A 20,000-nucleotide genomic window follows, 5' to 3' on the forward strand; every position below is an offset into this window, starting at 1 on the left:
CATTTCTGGTGGTGCCCTTCCGTCAATTCCTTTAAGTTTCAGCTTTGCAACCATACTTCCCCCGGAACCCAAAAGCTTTGGTTTCCCGGAAGCTGCCCGGCGTGTCATTTGAGGAACACAGCCGGATCGCTGGCTGGCATCGTTTATGGTTAGAACTAGGGCGGTATCTGATCGCCTTCGAACCTCTAACTTTCGTTCTTGATTAATGGAAACATTCTTGGCAAATGCTTTCGCAGTAGTTCGTCTTGCGACGGTCCAAGAATTTCACCTCTAGCGTCGCAATACGAATGCCCCCGTCTGTCCCTCTTAATCATTACCTCGTGTTCCGAAAACCAACAAAATAGAACCGAGGTCCTATTCCATTATTCCATGCACAATTATTCAGGCGTCGCGCCTGCTTTGAGCACTCTAATTTTTTCAAAGTAAACGTGAGGGTCTCCGCCCACAACCGGTGAAGATCATAGACAGAAGCCCCCTGAACGCTCGGCAGCGAACAGTAACCACCGGTAGGCGGACCGTCCGGCCGGAGCTGAGATCCAACTACGAGCTTTTTAACCGCAACAACTTTAATATACGCTATTGGAGCTGGAATTACCGCGACTGCTGGCACCAGACTTGCTCTCCAATGGATCCTCGTTAAAGGATTTAGAGTGTACTCATTCCAATTACGGGGTCTCAAAAGAGTCCCGTATTGTTATTTTTCGTCACTACCTCCCCGTGCTGGGAGTGGGTAATTTGCGCGCCTGCTGCCTTCCTTGGATGTGGTAGCCGTTTCTCAGGCTCCCTCTCCGGAATCGAACCCTGATTCCCCGTCACCCGTTACGACCATGGTAGGCGCGTAACCTACCATCGACAGTTGATAAGGCAGACACTTGAAAGATACGTCGCCGGGACGAGCCCGTGCGATCAGCCCAAAGTTATACAGAGTCACCACAAGAGACGGACACGAGGCCCGATTGGTTTTGGTCTAATAAAAGCGCTCGTTCCCGAAGGTCGGAGCTCTGCTGCATGTATTAGCTCTAGAATTGCCACAGTTATCCAAGTAGTAAGGTACGATCCAAGGAACCATAACTGATTTAATGAGCCATTCGCGGTTTCGCCTTAATACGGCATGTACTTAGACATGCATGGCTTAATCTTTGAGACAAGCATATGACTACTGGCAGGATCAACCAGGTAACTTCCATCGTTCATCAGAACGTTCGGAAAATGCACTCCGAATCCTTACATTTCACGAGTCGCGACTATTTCAGTCGCGGGGGACGCCTCGACTACGGAGGATCCCTCAGTCAATCTCGCTCTTTGTGTAGGTATTCCCCGTGCAATCTACAGAGGTTCTATAGTCTCACGACTTCCCCGACGGCTTCAACGCCGCGGGGCGAGTGCGGAGGCATCGAGAAGATATGTGCGCTGGACACAGATGCAGAAAACCAATCAATTCCTTTAAGTACGGTTCTGCTCGTCGCGTCAACGGCACGGGGGCCGAGCCGCTCGCAGAGAGGCTGAGATAGTTTGGAAGCGGCCGGAAAGACGGAGAATACCTCCCCGCCGATCGCAGCCTTAGTAGCAGAAGAATAACACCCTCGATCCCGGAGGCAGCGTCCGACCGACCCATAAAGAACCGAGAACCGATCCGATCGGGCACGACAGACCCACAGTCAACGTTAGAGGACCGCTTTCCCGGAGGTAGCCAACCGGTACTAACAACCCAATCCCGTTGCCGAGACCTAAGACAGGTTCGCGAGATTACGACGCGTTTTTAAAACGCATTCTGTCTCGCGATCGACCACTGTTTCCAGCAGTCACCTGCTACTCATATAGGGCTACGGACGATCCCCGACGTTCCGCTCGTGATCGCGAGTGGCGCGCGCTTCGCCCAGCCACCAGGCGACCGGAAGAAGCCGCCGCGGGCGAAAATAATAAAAATTGTGCACTGGCAACCCGTTTCGCCAAACTAGTGCGACGTAGTATTTAGCGCTCTTCTCGGTGATTGGATTTTGAAGAAAATCGCGACTTCTCCCCTATTTGCATTTAGAAGGAAATCTCGGGTAGCGACTTCTCACTTTCTCGTGCTCCGGTATCGGACTTTGCAGAAAATCTAACATCGTCGGACTTTGACGGAAAACTCGCGAAGCGACTGTCACCTTATCGCGCGTTCTGATTTGGACTTTGCTGAAAAACGCGACTTCTCACATCGTCGGACTTAGTAGAAAATTTCACCTTATCGCGTGCTCCTATTAGGACTTTGCCGAAAATCGCGCATCTCTGTTTTTCCTTAAAATGTTTACATTTTGACTTTTCTTTAATTACTTTTTGTGAATTTTTATTAAAATGTTGATATTTATGAAATTGTTTCTGAATTTAAAATGTCAAGTAACATGTTAATTCACTCAAATACAAATTTATAGAGCTTTAAATACGCTGAAATTAAGTTAAATACCTGTATTTGCAGAATGTATTCTTATTTAGAACTCAATTTGGTGTAAATATTATAAAAATAATGAAATAAAAGCTTCGCATGTTGTTAAATACTTGATTCAAACCTAAAAGTAGGTCAAGCCCTTTAATTCTAGTAAATTAAGTTAAATGACTTGCAAAGTTCATATTTATATGCATTCGCAGAAAGAATTCACTTGTTTTTTCAAGTAATTCTTATTTAGAACTCAATTTGGTGTAAAGAATGTCAAATTAGTGAAGTAAAAGCTGTAAATGTTCTTGTATACTTCATACGAACTTCAAAGTAGGTCAAATTGTGTTAATGAATGCACAAGTTGTTTAGTTTCCTTCATACAATGTGTAGTGTATCTTCTAAATTCTTTAAGGAGTATAAAAGATGAAATGTCTTTCAAATTCAAACAATTTCTACTTTAAATACTGAGCTAAGCACAAATACTATCTTTTAATATGTTAAATTGAACATATAATTGAGTGCAAGCTTTAATATAAATGTATTCCTTCATGTAACATTCAATATCAATTATTTGTGAATGAATGTTTTCATTCAGTTAATTAATGAGCTGAATCTTTCACTAATGCAAAATATTTCCTGATATTGTAAACTTTCATTGATGTAAAAATTGTGTTAAATGTAAAGATATTCTTATAGTGTGATAAATACAAGTATATGGCTTGTATATTCAACTTATTAATGCATAAGAGTATGATTTCTTACTGCATTTTTTTGTGTATAGTGATAAACATTCATCTCCCTTCATGTTTCATCTAGTATCAATTATATTGTTCATTTATTTGAAATTTAGCTTCATGGTTAATCACTTGTGAAATGTTTAATCATACTGCTAGTTGTTTTCATAATTCATGTTGAGTGAAATCATTATATTATGTAAAATTCAAACATACAATTTGGATATTCAACACATTAGTGCTTATTACTTGTGGAAGGAAGTGATATGAAGAGGTAACAGTTGTATAAAGAAAGCTCAAGTCTTAAATGAATGTGTAATGTTACTTTGCATAGATATGATTTTCAATTCAACACATTTCTGCATAAAAATGTTATTACCAACTATATTTTGTGTGCAGATTCTTCATGTACTATTTACAATCAAAGAATGCATAAATTTCTTCAAATATTTCATCAAGAATCTATATCATTATACTCAGTATGTCTGTAAGCTTCATCTTTAATCAGTGTGAAATGTTTCATCATATGACAGGTTGTTCTAATTATTAAATGTTGTTTATAATGTAAGGAAATCTTCATCTTCAGGTAAATACAATTTATAGATGCATATTACTTGTTCAAACAAGTTGGCTGTAATGTAATGAATGTATATTGTTTACTTTCACTGTAAATGTAACCCTTTTCTAATATTAATGTTGTTTTCATGTACAGCATTCTCTTGTTAATGTTTAATTTTATGTTATATTCTGTTGAATACAGGCATAAAGCTTGTACATCCAATACATAAATGATTTACAGTCCTTTGTCCAACTATAATTTATGTGTGGGTTCCCATTTCTTCAAACAACATTTACATTCAAAGAATGTTTCATCTTAACTAAGCTTCATCTTCAAACTGTGCCAAATGTTCCCATTCTTTATTTGTAATACAATGTGAAATGCAATAACTTTCTCATATTTACAGTTGTTTATGTTTAATAAAGTTCAAAATGTGATTGACATACTTATTTCATGTTAAATACAAACATACAGTTTGTGGATTCTACTCATAGGTGTTTATTACTTGTTCAAACAGATTATATAAATAGATAATACTAACATGAAGAATGCTTACTATAAAGTATATGTGTAATTTCACCTTACACTGAAATTGTTACCTCTATCTAATATTAATGTAAAATTTATTTGTATTTATTCATATAAACATTATATGAAGTGTAATGTCATACTTATATTGTGTTAAATAGAGCCATACATTATTAAGACTGTTATTTCCAATTCTAAATAATGTATAGCTTCATTATACAATAAATGAATACATAGATTTCTTCAAATGTTTCATCCAGTATCTATATTACTATGTTCAGCTTCTTATTTACTCAAAGAGAAATGTTTCTACATATTACAAGTTGTTTCTAAAGTTCAATGTCATGTAAAATAGTTTGAAACTACAATATGCAAGTGCTTATTACATGTTGAAACAAGTTATATAAATATGTTTCTATAAAAGTCCAACCTGTGTGTAAAATTACCTTACAAAACAATTGTACACTCTTAATGTTGTAATGCATTCTTTGGTTCATGTGAAATGTTTCATTCATTGTTCATGCAAACACTGTATCAAATGGAACATTAGCAATTACTTACATTGTGTTATATATAGGCATAAAGTTTGAACATTCAATTGAAGAAGTTATTAAGAGTGTTTTTTACAATTGCAATATGTCTGCAAGATTCTTCTTTCTTCATACAGTGTTTACAATAAGAAGACATTAATTGCTTCTCATGTTTCATCAAATGTTTAAGTTAGCATATTCTTTAATCTATATGAAATTTACCCATTTTTACATCCAGTGTTATGTGAAATGCAGTAAAATACTCATAAACTGTTAACTATAAACATAACAAGAGCATATAACTTATATATGAAGTTGCATATAAAATGATTATTCTGTTAAACATTGTAATTGTTATCTTTCTTTTAATGTAAACATTGTGAGAAATTCTTATAATGAGATAAGTACAAACACTAAGCAATTATTTTCAACATTTCAGTTAATTCTGTAAACAAACGTCCACATTAAACTATGTCAGTTTATTAATGTAAAGAATACTCAAAAAGTCTCACATGTACTTGTTATGCATGAAACAGACCTTACAAGTTTCAATATTAAAAATGTTAACGTGTAAGACAGTTACATTCTTTTATACTGAGTGGTTTATATTTCCAATATCATTTCTGTCACATATCATTGATATCAAAAAGACATAAATTGTCTCTTATGTGTACACAAACATTGTAACAACCATCTGAATGCTAAACATGTAAGTGCATACCACATATAAAGCTGCATGTAAAATGATAATTCTTTAATTAATGAAAAACATTAACAAACATAGTAATTGTCATTTCTTTATGCTAATGATGTGTGAAATGTTTATAATGTGCTAGGTTATGATTTTCAATAATTCAGTAAATACTGTTTGTCGAAACAAGCTTACGCATTAAACTGTCACAGTTACTTGTAAGGTTTATTCTTGTAAATAACAATTAAATAATGTCAAATGTACTTGTTATTCAGAAAAGAACACATACAAGTTTTTATATTATAAAAATAAATGTATAAATACAGTTACATAATTATATATTGAATGGTATATCCTTCCTTCACCATTTCAGGAACAAACCATTGATATCAAACAGACTTATATTATCCCTGACATGTACACAAACATTATAATAACAATTTCAATGCTACATTTGGTTCAAATTTAAACAATTTTTGTGTAAAAATTTGTCACATTTTGTCTGATATACAATAAATGCAGTGTTGAGTACAACAAAGCCAATTAAATTTGTAAACATAATGCATGTACACTATTAGCATTATTATTTTAAAGCATTAAACATAAAAAGATACATTAACTTCAAATTACTATTAAATTAACAATCTTTAAAAAGTCATAAATTATATGTAATGCATTTTTTTCATTGGTAGTTCTTAAATTTGGGGAAAATGATCTTTGTATATGTAACGATGAAGAATATTCTGTGTTGAAACATGACATGTTTGTATGAAAATAACTAAATTACCTTATCCATAATGTTAATAAAATTTGGAATGTAGTAAAACTCTTATTATCAATGAAAATTCATTTTCTGATGTACTATATCTACATTTTTTTAAAAATATAAGTAGTGCACACTGCAACTTGAATGTCACCGAGGAATCCTCGTAACAATTCTCTACTCACAAATGTGAAAATGATAACTTTTCTAACCATTAACATCATTATTATCCTCCTTCAAAGCATGTGTGTTTCAAATAAAAACACTTTTTATGAAAATATTTATGAAATTTTGTCTAAAATTCAATAACACTGCATTTCAGTACAACGAGACAGAAGAAATCCTATTCTAAAGCATAGTTCAAACATAAAAAAAGTTATGTAATCTAAAAAATTACTAATAAATTCAGATTTCTTATATAGAAAAGAAGTGTAATTAATATATATTTTAATTGCTATCAATTTAATTTGGTAAAAATGGTATGTGAATATGCAAGGATGAATAATGTTCTACGAAGAAACATTGCAAGTTTGTATTAGATATTCAAATTCATTTAAAATCCTTAATGTGAAAAAAAATATTGAATGCAGTGTACCCAAATATTCATAAAAGTACTATTTTTAAAACTATTACAGTTCATACTTGGCCTAAAAAAAAAGGAGCAGACACTGTTAATTGAATGTTGTCGTGGAATCTTCAAAACACTCTTTTGTTTACAAGTGTGTCAAATACAGTATTCATAAACTTAAATCCACTTACCTCATTATGATACTTCTTCAATGAAGCAAATATCAAAACACCTTGTTAATGAAGAGATTTTAATACTATTATTCACATATATCATTTGTTCTTCATTGTTGCCTTTAATATTGTTGATGTAACAATGTGTTGAAAAGTATTAAGAACAATATTCACTGTTGCTTACAGTTAGCTAAGAATAATAGAATCATAAATTGTTACTGGGCATCATTGTTGATGTAACAATGGATTTAATAGTGTTCATAACTATACTGTCCATTTAGTCTCTAAAGAATTCATAAATTGCATGTATTTAAATAGTAACAATTAACTATTCATGGAAATAATGAATTAACACCTAACACAGTAAACAATATGCTATTTAACATTGTGAAATCAGTCCAACTCCTATCCGAAAACTCAGTGTAGAAATGCTTCCTATGGATTTTCATCAAAACAAGTCTTTTCCACTAAAATTCTTTGAATGAAAATTGAAACAGCTTTCATGTATGTTGTCTTCCAGCATCTCTTTGTATGAAGAAAATGATCAACACATCATTTCAGAAGAGTGACATCTATGTTCCAGTTTGTCTTCTCTTATCTTCAGTTGAAAGTAAAGGTTGATTTTTTGTTGTCATTTACACTGTACAAAAACTTCATCTTCTTTCTGCTATAAAACTGCTTCATATAACTATACATTCTTCTTCCATGTTAGAGCATAACAAAGTAGATATCTTTTCAAAATTTCTTCATTTCATTCATAAAAAATAGGATATGAAGTTCAGTTGACATGCCTTCACTCATTGATAACTGCCATCAGAAGGGGGGGGGGGGAAATCCTAAATGCCCATTCAATATTCAGACTTCATCTTTACAAAGTAAAGTTGTTGATGAGATAATAACACTCTTTCACCTTCAACTACACTTGCTAGGATGATGTAATCACATTATAAACAATTAAATTGAATATCCCAAGTAATCCAAATATGGAAAATCTATATAAACAAAGACTACCAGAAATGAAATAATAATCAACAAAAACATTTAACTTCTTCTCATACGTAGAAATCATCAACTTCAATGTCACATAATCTTCAATAAGTTAATCACCAGCATGCAATTCAAAATAATCACAACACAACAACAGCTATTCAAGATTTGCCTCCACCAAAAACCATTAAGTGCAGTGAACCAAATAATCTGCTTTGCCAAAATGAAACCTCTTACAAAATCAAACACATTAAATTGAACAGTGCAAATTATTTCCAAAAAATTCCCAAGCATTAAAAATTTAAAAACAATGTAAAAACTTAAGTGACGAGCAATACCGGCAGAGTACAAAAACCACACACAACACCATTTCTGCTAATATTTCTTTATAAAATTGAATCAAATATCTGAAACTGTGTAAATTTCAAACAGTATTCTTAACAGAATGCATAAATATAGTATGAAAGTAATACAGTATGCCAACAATCAACCCGCATGTCCATACATGACTAAAATTTATAACTCAACTAAACTAACCAATATACTATTTTTCAGTGAAATCTCTCACAGGATAGCAATTATGAAATTGAATTCTGCAAACTATTGGGAACTTATTTACCATTTAAAAAGTAGACATTCAGAAAAACTCACATTTTCTAAACACTTGGGTGTAAAAACCGACAACATGCATAACCAAAACAAGACCACAGAAACTTGGAAGATAAGTTCATTGATAATTTTTTAATTTCTAAAGGAAACTTCTGTTCACTGTCATATGTAAAATAATATGAATGTAAAAATGCATTAGGAATTTAAGAAATATGCATAACAACACATCAAGACATGGTACAGTGAATATGTGAAAACATAAACATTAAGAAATAATTTCAAATAAACATTAAGATTTATATTAAATTTGCTAAAAACACTTCTACTTTTCAACAATTAACTTAATTAATATGAAATATATGTTATGTATCAAAGCTCAATGCATATAAACAATGTTATGTGTTAGTGTGTCAAAATGTAAACAAACAAACAAAACAGTACTGATGAAGCAACATTTATTTACATAGGAAAAACAATAATGAATATACTAATTCAAATTATATAGAAATAAATTTAGTAAGCAAATATATCAGCTACACATGAAAGATGTGCAATAAAAAGAAAAAATGGAAAGAATATGTACTTGGACACTGCTCGACAGGATTCGAGCAATCCAATACTATTCAAATTAAAAACAGAAACAAATTTCTACTAAATAGACTTGAAATTAGGAAAAACACAATTAAATGAAGGGAGAAAAAACAACAACAATGAATTGATTTTTGTTTTCACTAATTTACAATAAATAGGCTTAAATTAAAAGTTGGCATTCTTAAAGAGGGGGGGGAGGGGGGTGGGTGGGTGCACACTGTGAAACTGAATTCAGTCTTATTGTTAGATTTTAAATCTTCAACTTTAAAAAGAAATGTCAGTATAATTTCAATCAATAAATAAATAAATCATTTTCCAATACTAATAACAACTCTTATAATATAAATAACCTGAATTACTTAAACACAGTACAGCGAAGAAGAGATATCGAGACAACAGCATACATTGCTAGTAAAAAAAATATTAACTATACACTAATAATAAAAATTAAATTAATTATTTCAATAACTAACAGTTTAATAATGAATATATGCATAACTTACAATACTATATATATATTTTTTTCAAACCATGTAACTAAGAAATACCTTTGTGGCCTTATCCAAAGAGAAAACACTCAACGATTTGTTCCTTTAAGATAACAAACAAGCCTATAGGTGCTTCCCATTTGGAATCAGGCCACAGAAAAGATACCATAAATAAACAGGTGATAATCCAATGAGAAGTAATTAAAACAAATGAGTTAAAATTACTTCTAAGACGCTTAATTACAAAATAAAGAAACAAAACTTAATTTATGCAAAAGTAAGCTTAAAATTGAATATAAAGATTTAATTTTTGCTCATAGGAGATAAATGAAATAAATAAAAAAAGCAAAATGTTTGTTTACAAATAAATAGAGCAAAATAAGCAAATGCCAGAAATCGAGCATTTTATTCACCCACACAAATCTCCTAATATTTTCAAAGTGCAGGGACGACATTTTCATCCAAGACAGGCGGTACACAGGAATGAAACAAAACCCACAACTTTCTTCAAAGATCTACGGGTGCACAGGATAACACAGCAAAGCATCGTGCAGGTGAAAAGCAACCCTCCGGTTACGTACCAAGTGCCATGCCGAATGAACACAGGATTGAAAAGTGGAATACTGGAATGTAGGGGAGTTCGCCTTTCCCATCCAAGTTGCTTGATGCACAGGATAACATGGCACAGCATTCTCTTCTTGTCAAGACACATCATGCTTCTTTGTCTTCATTCTTCTTAAATTCTCATTTCTTGCTTTGTCAATTAAGTTAATGCGTATTTTAATTTCACGATTAATCTGTACTATTTCACTTAATATTATTGATTATAATAAAATTCTTTGTATATATTTAGGTTACACTAAAATCAAATAAGTTAAATTATCATGAAACTATTAATAAATAAACTAATTCACTGCACATAATAAAAATATTGTTGCAAAATTAAATAATAAACAGTATAAACTTTAACAATTACTCAAACTGATTGTTATCACTTCAACACTGTAGTAAAATTACATCATATTATAAAAAAGATGTTACTACATAGAAATTATACTATAGCAAAGCATTTTATTATGAATTGAGCAGTCAATAATATTAAATAACTGAATAAAATTAACCATGCACCAAGCCATTTATAAAGGAAATTGATTTCTTATTCATTACATAAAAGGGTTGTATATGTTATTAAGTAATACTAAAGCAAAAGTACTAAACTGTACTAGAATAAGAAGTGAAAAATCAATATAAATAAAACTAAATCTAAATTGTAATATTAATATACACCAAGTCAATAGTAAAGGAAAATGATTTCTTGTATATATGAACAATTATACTACAAAAGCAAAGTACTTCATCATACGTGAGAAACAAAAGTGAAATAGCAATTAATGAAAAAAAAAAAGCTAAGTATTAATAAAATGAAATGTATAAGTGAATTCATTACTAAATCAAATATGCATCCAGTTATTACAAGAAGAAATTTATTTCCAATTCATATTATGGAAGGGTTATATAATTAAATTTTTCTTGTATTAAGAAAATAAAGGATGCATAAATTTCAATATTGAATAAAAATGCCAATGTTTTTAAGATGTATCATCACTACGTTCAAAATTCATATTACAGAAGTTATAACATAGATAACAAACATACATATAAAAAAATAAACACTTACCTTGCAATTTTTAAAAATGTTCCTTCTTAAAGCAAAATTAATTTCACTGTCAAAATTTCAATTCTCATGAAGGATAAACCAGTGAAAGCATTCCATTCTTGTTAAAATTAATCACAAAATGTGCTAAAAAAGAAGTCGCAACATATGGAAGTTGAAGGTCAATGAATGAACTTCAAACTTTTCTAGCACAGATAGAAATATTTCTCAGGATGACTTTCACACATATCATCCGGGAAATTCACTCAGCTTCGACTAGTTGTTAAAAATCATCATACACAAACACTTCTGAATTAGAATTCATCACAGATGAAAACAAAATTAAAATCTTCTTCAAACCTCTCTCGCACACAAAGACATTCTTTTCGGCAGTTTCTCTTTTAATCTTGAAACACACGCAATCCATAAAACTCATTCTTGAAGAGGAAATCCGCTCAGTAAATATGCAAAACATCCATCTACAAAAGAAAAAAAAAATTAATTAGAAATTAAAAAAGATTTCTAGAAAAGCACAAACAATGGAAGAGCACACACGCCGACAACCAACGGACAAATGAAATTCAAATGAAGAGCCGTTGAAATCAGTTCGGTTAACAGTTAATCAGGATTCAACCGCCTAGCAAAGAAATAATTAAGATTGCGATCACATGTTCGGATCCCATCGAACCAATCAGTGGTGTAGGATGACTTACTCACCATGACCGCTACGGTGTCTATTCAGTTTCCAATAATAACAACTCATTTCATGAATGGCAACATTGTACATTTACTTCCCCTCCCGAAGAGAAAAATGACAACAAACTTTTTATCTATCGGAACTGATTGTTACATTTTTTTTTAATTTTAGAAAAGGAATTTTAAACAGAAGAATTTTAATTTCAGTTACTCATCGGAACTTTTTTTTTTTTTTCTCTTTTCTTCATATGCATTTAAGATTTTCTTTTACCAAATACATTTTTTTTTTATTTTCCTTATAACATTTATTATTATTAATTTTTTAAAAATGTCAAACAGAAGTCTATACATAAGAATTTTTTTTTTTTTCAATATTTTCAGTCAAGTGCAATACACAACTCATGAATTAAATATAAAGGAGGGAAACTTTAGAAATGATTATTTTCACCATAAAAATATTAAATTCAATATAATACTGTCAAGCATTTAATGGATTAAATACATTGGAAGGAAATGTATACTTTTAAAGGCGAGGAATGTAAATTGGGGGGGGGGGGGGTAATAACCTGTTTTATAATAAAAAATAAGAATTATCACTTTAATAAACAATATAAGCTCCAAATGTAAACTTAAACTCATTTTGTTATTCATTAGACCTACTAATCCCAAAATTCCTTACTAGCTAAATAGATGCAATTAGATGTATTATAACTCATTTAAAGTAAAAGAAAAGATACAAACCTACAGTTCACATGAAGAAACAATTATGCACTTAATTTTTCATAAAATTTCATATTGATAAATGTTAAAATTTTCTGCAAAACAGAAACAAACAAATTAGCATCATCAAAACAGTACATTTTGATATCATGTCACATAAATAAACAAATCTTTCACACTGTGATTTTACATTCAAAAAGCAAGTAATGAAGGTTTTCACACTTCAATATCCAAATAAATTTCCACAACACAAAGGAAATATGCAGTTGGGTGATGAAGCTTGCATAAATGTACAAAGCAAAATTTAAAAATATGAATTTTATGTGCAAAACAAAAGTAAGGTGGGAGTGGTCATGCGATTCATATATAGACAAAGCAGGATTAACAAAACACTATATAAACTTAAAATCATCTTATAAGAACATTACACTGAACAATATTTTGTTTCAAGGATATTAACATTTTTATGTCTTTTCTGCAACTTACCTGGTTGCTACTTTCAAAGCAGAACTACCAATTCATTTGTAGAACCAGAAAATAAAAAAAAAAATTGAAAGAAAGCAGAAGCGTTTCATTTTACTAACAGTTTTTGTTTTTATAGCAACCAGAGAATATGGGGGGGGGGGGGGAAATGAACTACAAATGCTATGAACCATGCAAAGCTTAAAATTCTTCAAAGCGTGTCCAAATAATAATAAGATATATCATACTCATTATTTTTTTTTATTTAAAGAAACTGACATTATGAAGACATTAGTAAAGTAAGCAGTGGTAATCTCAGTTTAATGCAATTGAAGGGGGGGGGGGGAACTTTTATAACAAATAATAATTTAAGATATTTATTATTCAATACAAAATAAAATATTTGTTTTCGAAAAAGATTTCAAAGAAATCCTAACCAAATCAATTGTAAACATTGTTTTTTATGTGCTTCACTGAATTTAAAATGTTTCAGTGAATTTTTGTATTACATGAACTTGTTAATCACTGTTTCAGAGAATGTCAACAAACCATCAGTCACTTTCCTTTAATATTCTAATACGAATATTTCTAAAGAATAAACACGTGTTAATGAGTAACTAACTTTATACAATAATAAATTTTTAGCTTTATACAATAATAAAGAATAAAACAAATTAACCTATTATTAAATGCATTTTGAAAAAGTAACTGACACATATATAAACAGGATTGAAAGAAAAAATAAAGCAATATTATCTTGATCAATTGATATAATGTGATCCGTTAAGACATCAGAAACACAAAGCAAACTAGAACATGCAGAATGGATAAAAAAATGCATTCAAATGCCATTCTGACAGCTGTCACACCACACCAACACTATACAGATAAAGTCATTGCAAACAAAACATCTATAATTTCATACGCATATATATATAAGGCATGAAACCAAATGCAATAACATTAAAAAAATTTAAACTTCAATTAATGAACATGAAATTAATAGTACAGCAGGAAGAAAAGCTTTTTAAAAATAAACAAAATAACATCTTTTAAATGGAATAAAAGAAATCTTGTATGACCATTTTTTTAAAACTATTTCAACGTTCACTGTAAAAACAAAATTATCTCTTTAGTTCTTAGAAAATAAATTAAAAAATTAAACTGGCATACAACACTATAAAAAAATATAAGGGGGGGGGGGGAGGGAGGTAACATTCTGAATGATTGCATAAATTTATTGAGCACGACACTTAAAACACACAACAAGCACAAATGAGGAAAATGCATATGGAGAAAAATTGAATGGACATCTGACAGCTTTCACACCACATGAATGGAGTTCATAAAATGAAACCATCCTTAATTTCATAAATTTTTTTTTTACAACATAAAATGGTAGTAAACATTAAGAGATTTAAACTAATAACTCGAAATGAAATTATCACTAGGAATGAACATGTAAAAAAAAGAAACAGTGAAAGGAAGAAGACTGAAACATCTTTTTTTTTTTGGGGGGGGGGGGGGGAATCACGCACAAAAGTAATATTCTAATAAACAATTATTTAAATACTCCATCTAAAACCAATAGCGGAAATACATTTGTTACTTATTAGAAGAAGACTGTTCGATTAAAATCAGTAACCACAATACCAAAATTAAATCATAAAAATTGGCGATGCTAATTCAATATTGTCCGAATCAATACAGAAATTTATGGAACATGTTTTTTTAATAAATAATAAAAACATCATGCACATGAATTAATTACATATGGAAATGAGCCAAAATTGTATCCTGCATATTTCAACACCACACCAACACAGTGAATGTGTGTGTGTGAGAATTAAGACACATGCAAGCAAAATTAAAACCAAATATATAATTTAACAAAGTTGATTTCATAAAAGTTGTTTTCTCATGAAATAACTTTCATGGTCAAAACAGCAAATTTGGAACAGAAGACTCATTTCTTATTCACCAAAAATTTATGAGATGCCAGAAATGATTTCAGCACTCGCTCTCAAAACAAATCAAATACTTATTCATTCATTCCACACGTAGCAGTAGAAATTTGTAATTATAAATTATACACGTTGCTTCAAGGACTTTAAAAAATTAAAAGGAACAAAATCATTGAGTGTGTGTGGGGGGGGGGGATGACACTCTTAATGATAATAGTAATTTATTGAGCATGTCACGTAATGAACACACAAAAGTACAAATGAGAAAAAGGCATATTAAAATAAATTCAATGGAAATATAACAGCTTCCACACCACATGAACATATTGAATAGAATCAATAAAATGAAAACATCTTAAATTTTATTAAAAAGAAATTACAACATAAAATGATATTGAATATTAAAAGATGTGAACTGATAAATCGAAATGGAATGAAAACTAGATAAAGGGGGGGAGGGAGATATGCACAAAATACATACTTAATTTGTAAAATACTAACAGGAATGTTCACTTAAATTAAGACACTGCAATATGAAAATTAATTTATGAAAACAGGAGATGTGAATTTAATATTGTTCGAATCAATAGAGAAATTTAGATAATATACTTCTGAAGTGAATCGTGAAGACACACTGTACATAAATTACATATGTAAACGAACCAAAATTGCATGCTGCATACTTCCACACCACACCAACACAGTGAAAATGTGCAGGGGGGGGGAAGAGATATACATGCAAGTGAAATTGACAGGCAAAAGTATAATGGGGTGAATTTGTGTAAAATGCACACGCAACTGGAATTAATGTCTAATATTTATATATATATATACACACACACAATATTTTGAAAACAAAATTAATTTTTTATGCACCACAACTTTATGCAATTCCAGATGTTTCAATCATTTAGAAAAGATTTGATCATTTTCCATGAAAACAAAACAAAATAAATTGAATTCATTTCACTACTATCAGCACAAAATTGTAATTGGGGCGGGGGATGGTCAAAAGATGCATGCAAGCAAGAGCGAAAACCAAAAATATAATTAAAAGAAAGTTGATTACTCGTGATATTATTTCCACATTCAAAACACAAATTGGGGGGGAGGGGGGAAGTATTTTTCATGCACTCAAAATTTATAAAAAAATCAGAGGTTTCAAGCAATCAGAAATGATTTCAGAATTCGCTCTCAAAACAAAACAAAAACAAGCAGTTCATTTTTCAATTTGATTTCATTTAAAAGAAATATATGCAACCAAAAAAATTAGTTAACATTAAGAGATGCGAACTAATACATCACAATGAAATGAACACTAGAAATAAACAGTTGAAACTTTAAAAAAAAAAAAAAAAAGGGGGGGGGGGTGTAAGAATTTAATGCACAAAAACCACATTTAAATTTGTAATCAGAAAAAGGCTCCCTCTAAACCGAAATAGGTTATTATTTTAGAAAATACTTAAAAGAATGTTTAATTAAAATCGGTCACTACAATACCAAAGTTAATTCTCGAAAACAATAGACATCAATTCAAATTTGTCCGCATCATTACTGAAACTTATGCTTCTTCTTTAGTGAATTGTAAAGACACCACGTACATAAATTACATATTGAAATGAACCAAAATTGCACTCTGCATACTTCCACACCACACCAACATAGTGAAAGTGTGCAATGGGGGGGGGGGGGGAGAGACATGCAACTAAAATTGAAAGCCAAAAGTATAACGAAGTGAATGTGTGTAAAATACACATGTAACAAAAATTGATGTCTAATATATATAGACTAAAGGAAATTTATTTGCTTGTGTTATTATTTTCACAGTCAAAGTTTTGAAAAGAAAATGTATTTTTTTACGCACCAAAAATTTATGAAATTTCAGATGTTTCAATCATTTTGAAAGGATTTCAGCACTCGCTCTCAAAACAAAACAAAAAATAGTCATTCATTTCAAAAGTATCAGTACAAAATTGTAATTTCGAATAACACGCCTTGCTGAAAGGACTGTACTTCACTTTTGAGTAATTTAATAGAAAAATTTTTTTTGGTCAGAATTATTTAGATAGCAAGAACTTATCCACTCAATGAATGCTGAATTGTTTTGCAATTCTAAAAAAACAAAGTGAATGCAGAATATGAATCTATTTAAGAATGAATAGGAATTTATCCACAAATTGAAGAACACAAAGGAAGAAAATTTGGAAATGAAACAGTAAAGTTTTAATGTGTCACAAAAAGGGCTACCTATACTACCAAGGAGATTACTTAACGAGAAACTTGGTACGCAATTAAACATAACAGGTTTATTGAAGTGATTGGAATCAAAATTACAAAATCAGATATAATGAAAAATCTGAACGTAAACACTAAAAGCAGATATAAAAGAAACTGATGATATTATAAGATTTTAATACAAACTGCAAACAAACCATTGAAAATTTTTTTAGAAAAACTTACCCATTTTCCAACTGCAGTAGCTTTTGCAATTTTTTTTATTCTATTGCTTTCTCAACATATAAGAATGAGCCAAAATTCCTGAATCAAATGGCAGAATTGAAATAACTATATAAATTTTATTACAGTTTTTTGTAACAACATCTCAAGATTATGTTTGGAAAACAATTTTGACACGTCATAACAAAACACCAATGGTAGGATAATCTGACATATAACTCAATTGCTCACATTCATCATTTCACTTTCGATTCTAAAACAGTTATCACTTTCCTTCCAAAGGAAATGTCCGCCAAAAACAATTGAGATGCTACAGTGCTAAACCCGAAATATTCCAAAAGAAGCGTTATAAAAAGGAATAAAATGACGCAATTTAGCACCCGGTTGGCGTTTTTTTTTTTTTTTTTCTTGTTTTCTTTCCCGCACTGCACTTCTGGTTTTCTAATTGCTAAATAAAAAGAACACTTACAGAATTCGACGAATATAATATGATAAAAAGACACTTCCTATTTTTAACTGATAAAATAAATACTTCGCAACTAACTACGGAACAGAAAATTTGAAAAAGAACGACCGATTAAGTTACACGCCATTTCATTTCTATCCGTTGAAAAACAAACTCTTTTGCTTTCTCTGTTCGAAGTGATATTTATCGTCTGCAGCAGGGAACGAGAATGAAGGTCCGATTTTTAAGGAAATAATAATGACTTATAAAATATACTTTTAAAATACACAAAGGAAAATTGCAAATAATATTCCGTTTAAAAGACCGCCATCGAAGTTCAGGAAATGAATTTAAACAGACACGGTCACAGTTCCTTTTGAAGCAAAATCGAGCTGCAAATCGTCTGCCAATCAAAAAACTGGAAAAGTATCCTGGGACGCTAGAATACAGCCTCTACAGATTCAAACTTTTTCACTTTTCAGTATTGGCAATTGTTTTTAAATTGTAACGTTTCGTATCCGAATGATTTATGATCCTATCCGAAAACGTTTCTCAGAAATAGGATATCATTTTTCACAATTATTTTTTAATGCATACAATCCATTTGATACGTTGCAACGGATAAAGTATCACGATCTTATGTTTGAATTTTGTATTACTGTGCACGGTGGCAATTCTCAGAAATAAGATATTTTACTCGAAAATGATTCATTACAAACGTTTTAACGGATCACTGATTAATATAACATACTAAAATTCTGCTTTCTTTTTTTTTTAATTATAAAGAAGTTTGGAAAAATACTTGGAGGTGCACACGGATCATTATTACTTTTCGTTTTGAATGAATTACGATTGTTTATCTGACTGTTTACTAAGAAAATTGTTGTACGGCAATAACATTTGTTACCTTCATTGAATTTTCAATTAAATGATTTCATTTCTTTTGTTAAGGATATCGTAAAAAAGGTAAGTGAGTTCCTCTAATAGGATAAAAAAAGTATTAACTCATTTGTATGCTGAATGAAATGTAATCTTTTTTTTATATAAATTTTTCATTTCTTTACTAATAAACTGCCTGTACGTATCAAGTTATGTCAGCTATCATTCAATTGAGCTACAATGTTTATCATTATTTAATAAATGTTTCTAGAAGTGATTTTTTTTTTTTTTTTTTTTTTTTTTTGGTAAATGAATTTTGAATTATTGCAACAGACAAATGTATCGCTGACGGAATCAATGTCATGGCAACTACATGTATGGAATATAGAGCTGTTTTTTTTTTTTTTTTAAAAAAACATTTCTCTCAAGGTGAGGAAGCCAGTATCTGTATCAGTAAAGTTAGATGATTTATTGTACATTATAAAGGGTTTATACTAAGGAGGAAGGTATAAAAATGAGGGAGGCAAGTATCTGTACCTATTTTTGTAAATAATTTCTACATCTAACTTGTGCGGATAGTTACAATTTTAAGGAATTTTGTTTCATTTCATAAAACCGACATCTGTTCCCAGAGAATAAAATAGGTATATTTGATGAATAATGAATTATTAAATATCCAATATAATAAATACTTATTTTCTGTATATACTATCAAATCATTTATTGGCAACGAGAGATATTATAAGTATAAGATTAGATATTTTTAAAAAAGAATGGAGACAAGTATCTGTAACTGATTTTTCTCAATTCGATTATATGTCACTTTGGACATGAAACAGCCGAGTATTAACAGAAAGAAAAATAACTGATTGGGCAACATACAAAGAAGTAACACATCAGGCAAATATGGTTTTAATTAATATATAAGCACATTAAAAAAAAATCATTTCAGTGGACATGAGAAAAATATGCAGAGAAATAAGGATTCCCACTCGAACAGGAATGGAGGCTAGAATCTGTAGCATTTCAGCTAAAATTGAATTAAATCATTAATACATTACAGATATTGTAGTTTTTGAATAGATATGAAAT

At 30.6% G+C, this 20,000-nt stretch overlaps 1 non-coding gene across 1 annotated transcript in view; it reads right to left on the minus strand.

Annotated features, from left to right (window-relative positions):
* LOC129961145 (small subunit ribosomal RNA) overlaps positions 1 to 1,179 on the minus strand; it is a 1,814-nt gene extending 635 nt beyond the window's left edge. Inside the window, exon 1 of the ribosomal RNA XR_008783771.1 lies at positions 1 to 1,179. This exon is cut by the window's left edge and continues 635 nt beyond it. This is a non-coding gene — a ribosomal RNA (small subunit ribosomal RNA).
* Positions 1,180 to 20,000: the final 18,821 nt, after the last annotated feature.

The sequence above is a fragment of the Argiope bruennichi genome, unplaced genomic scaffold, assembly GCF_947563725.1.
Source record: "Argiope bruennichi unplaced genomic scaffold, qqArgBrue1.1 scaffold_25, whole genome shotgun sequence".
NCBI lineage: Eukaryota > Metazoa > Arthropoda > Arachnida > Araneae > Araneidae > Argiope > Argiope bruennichi.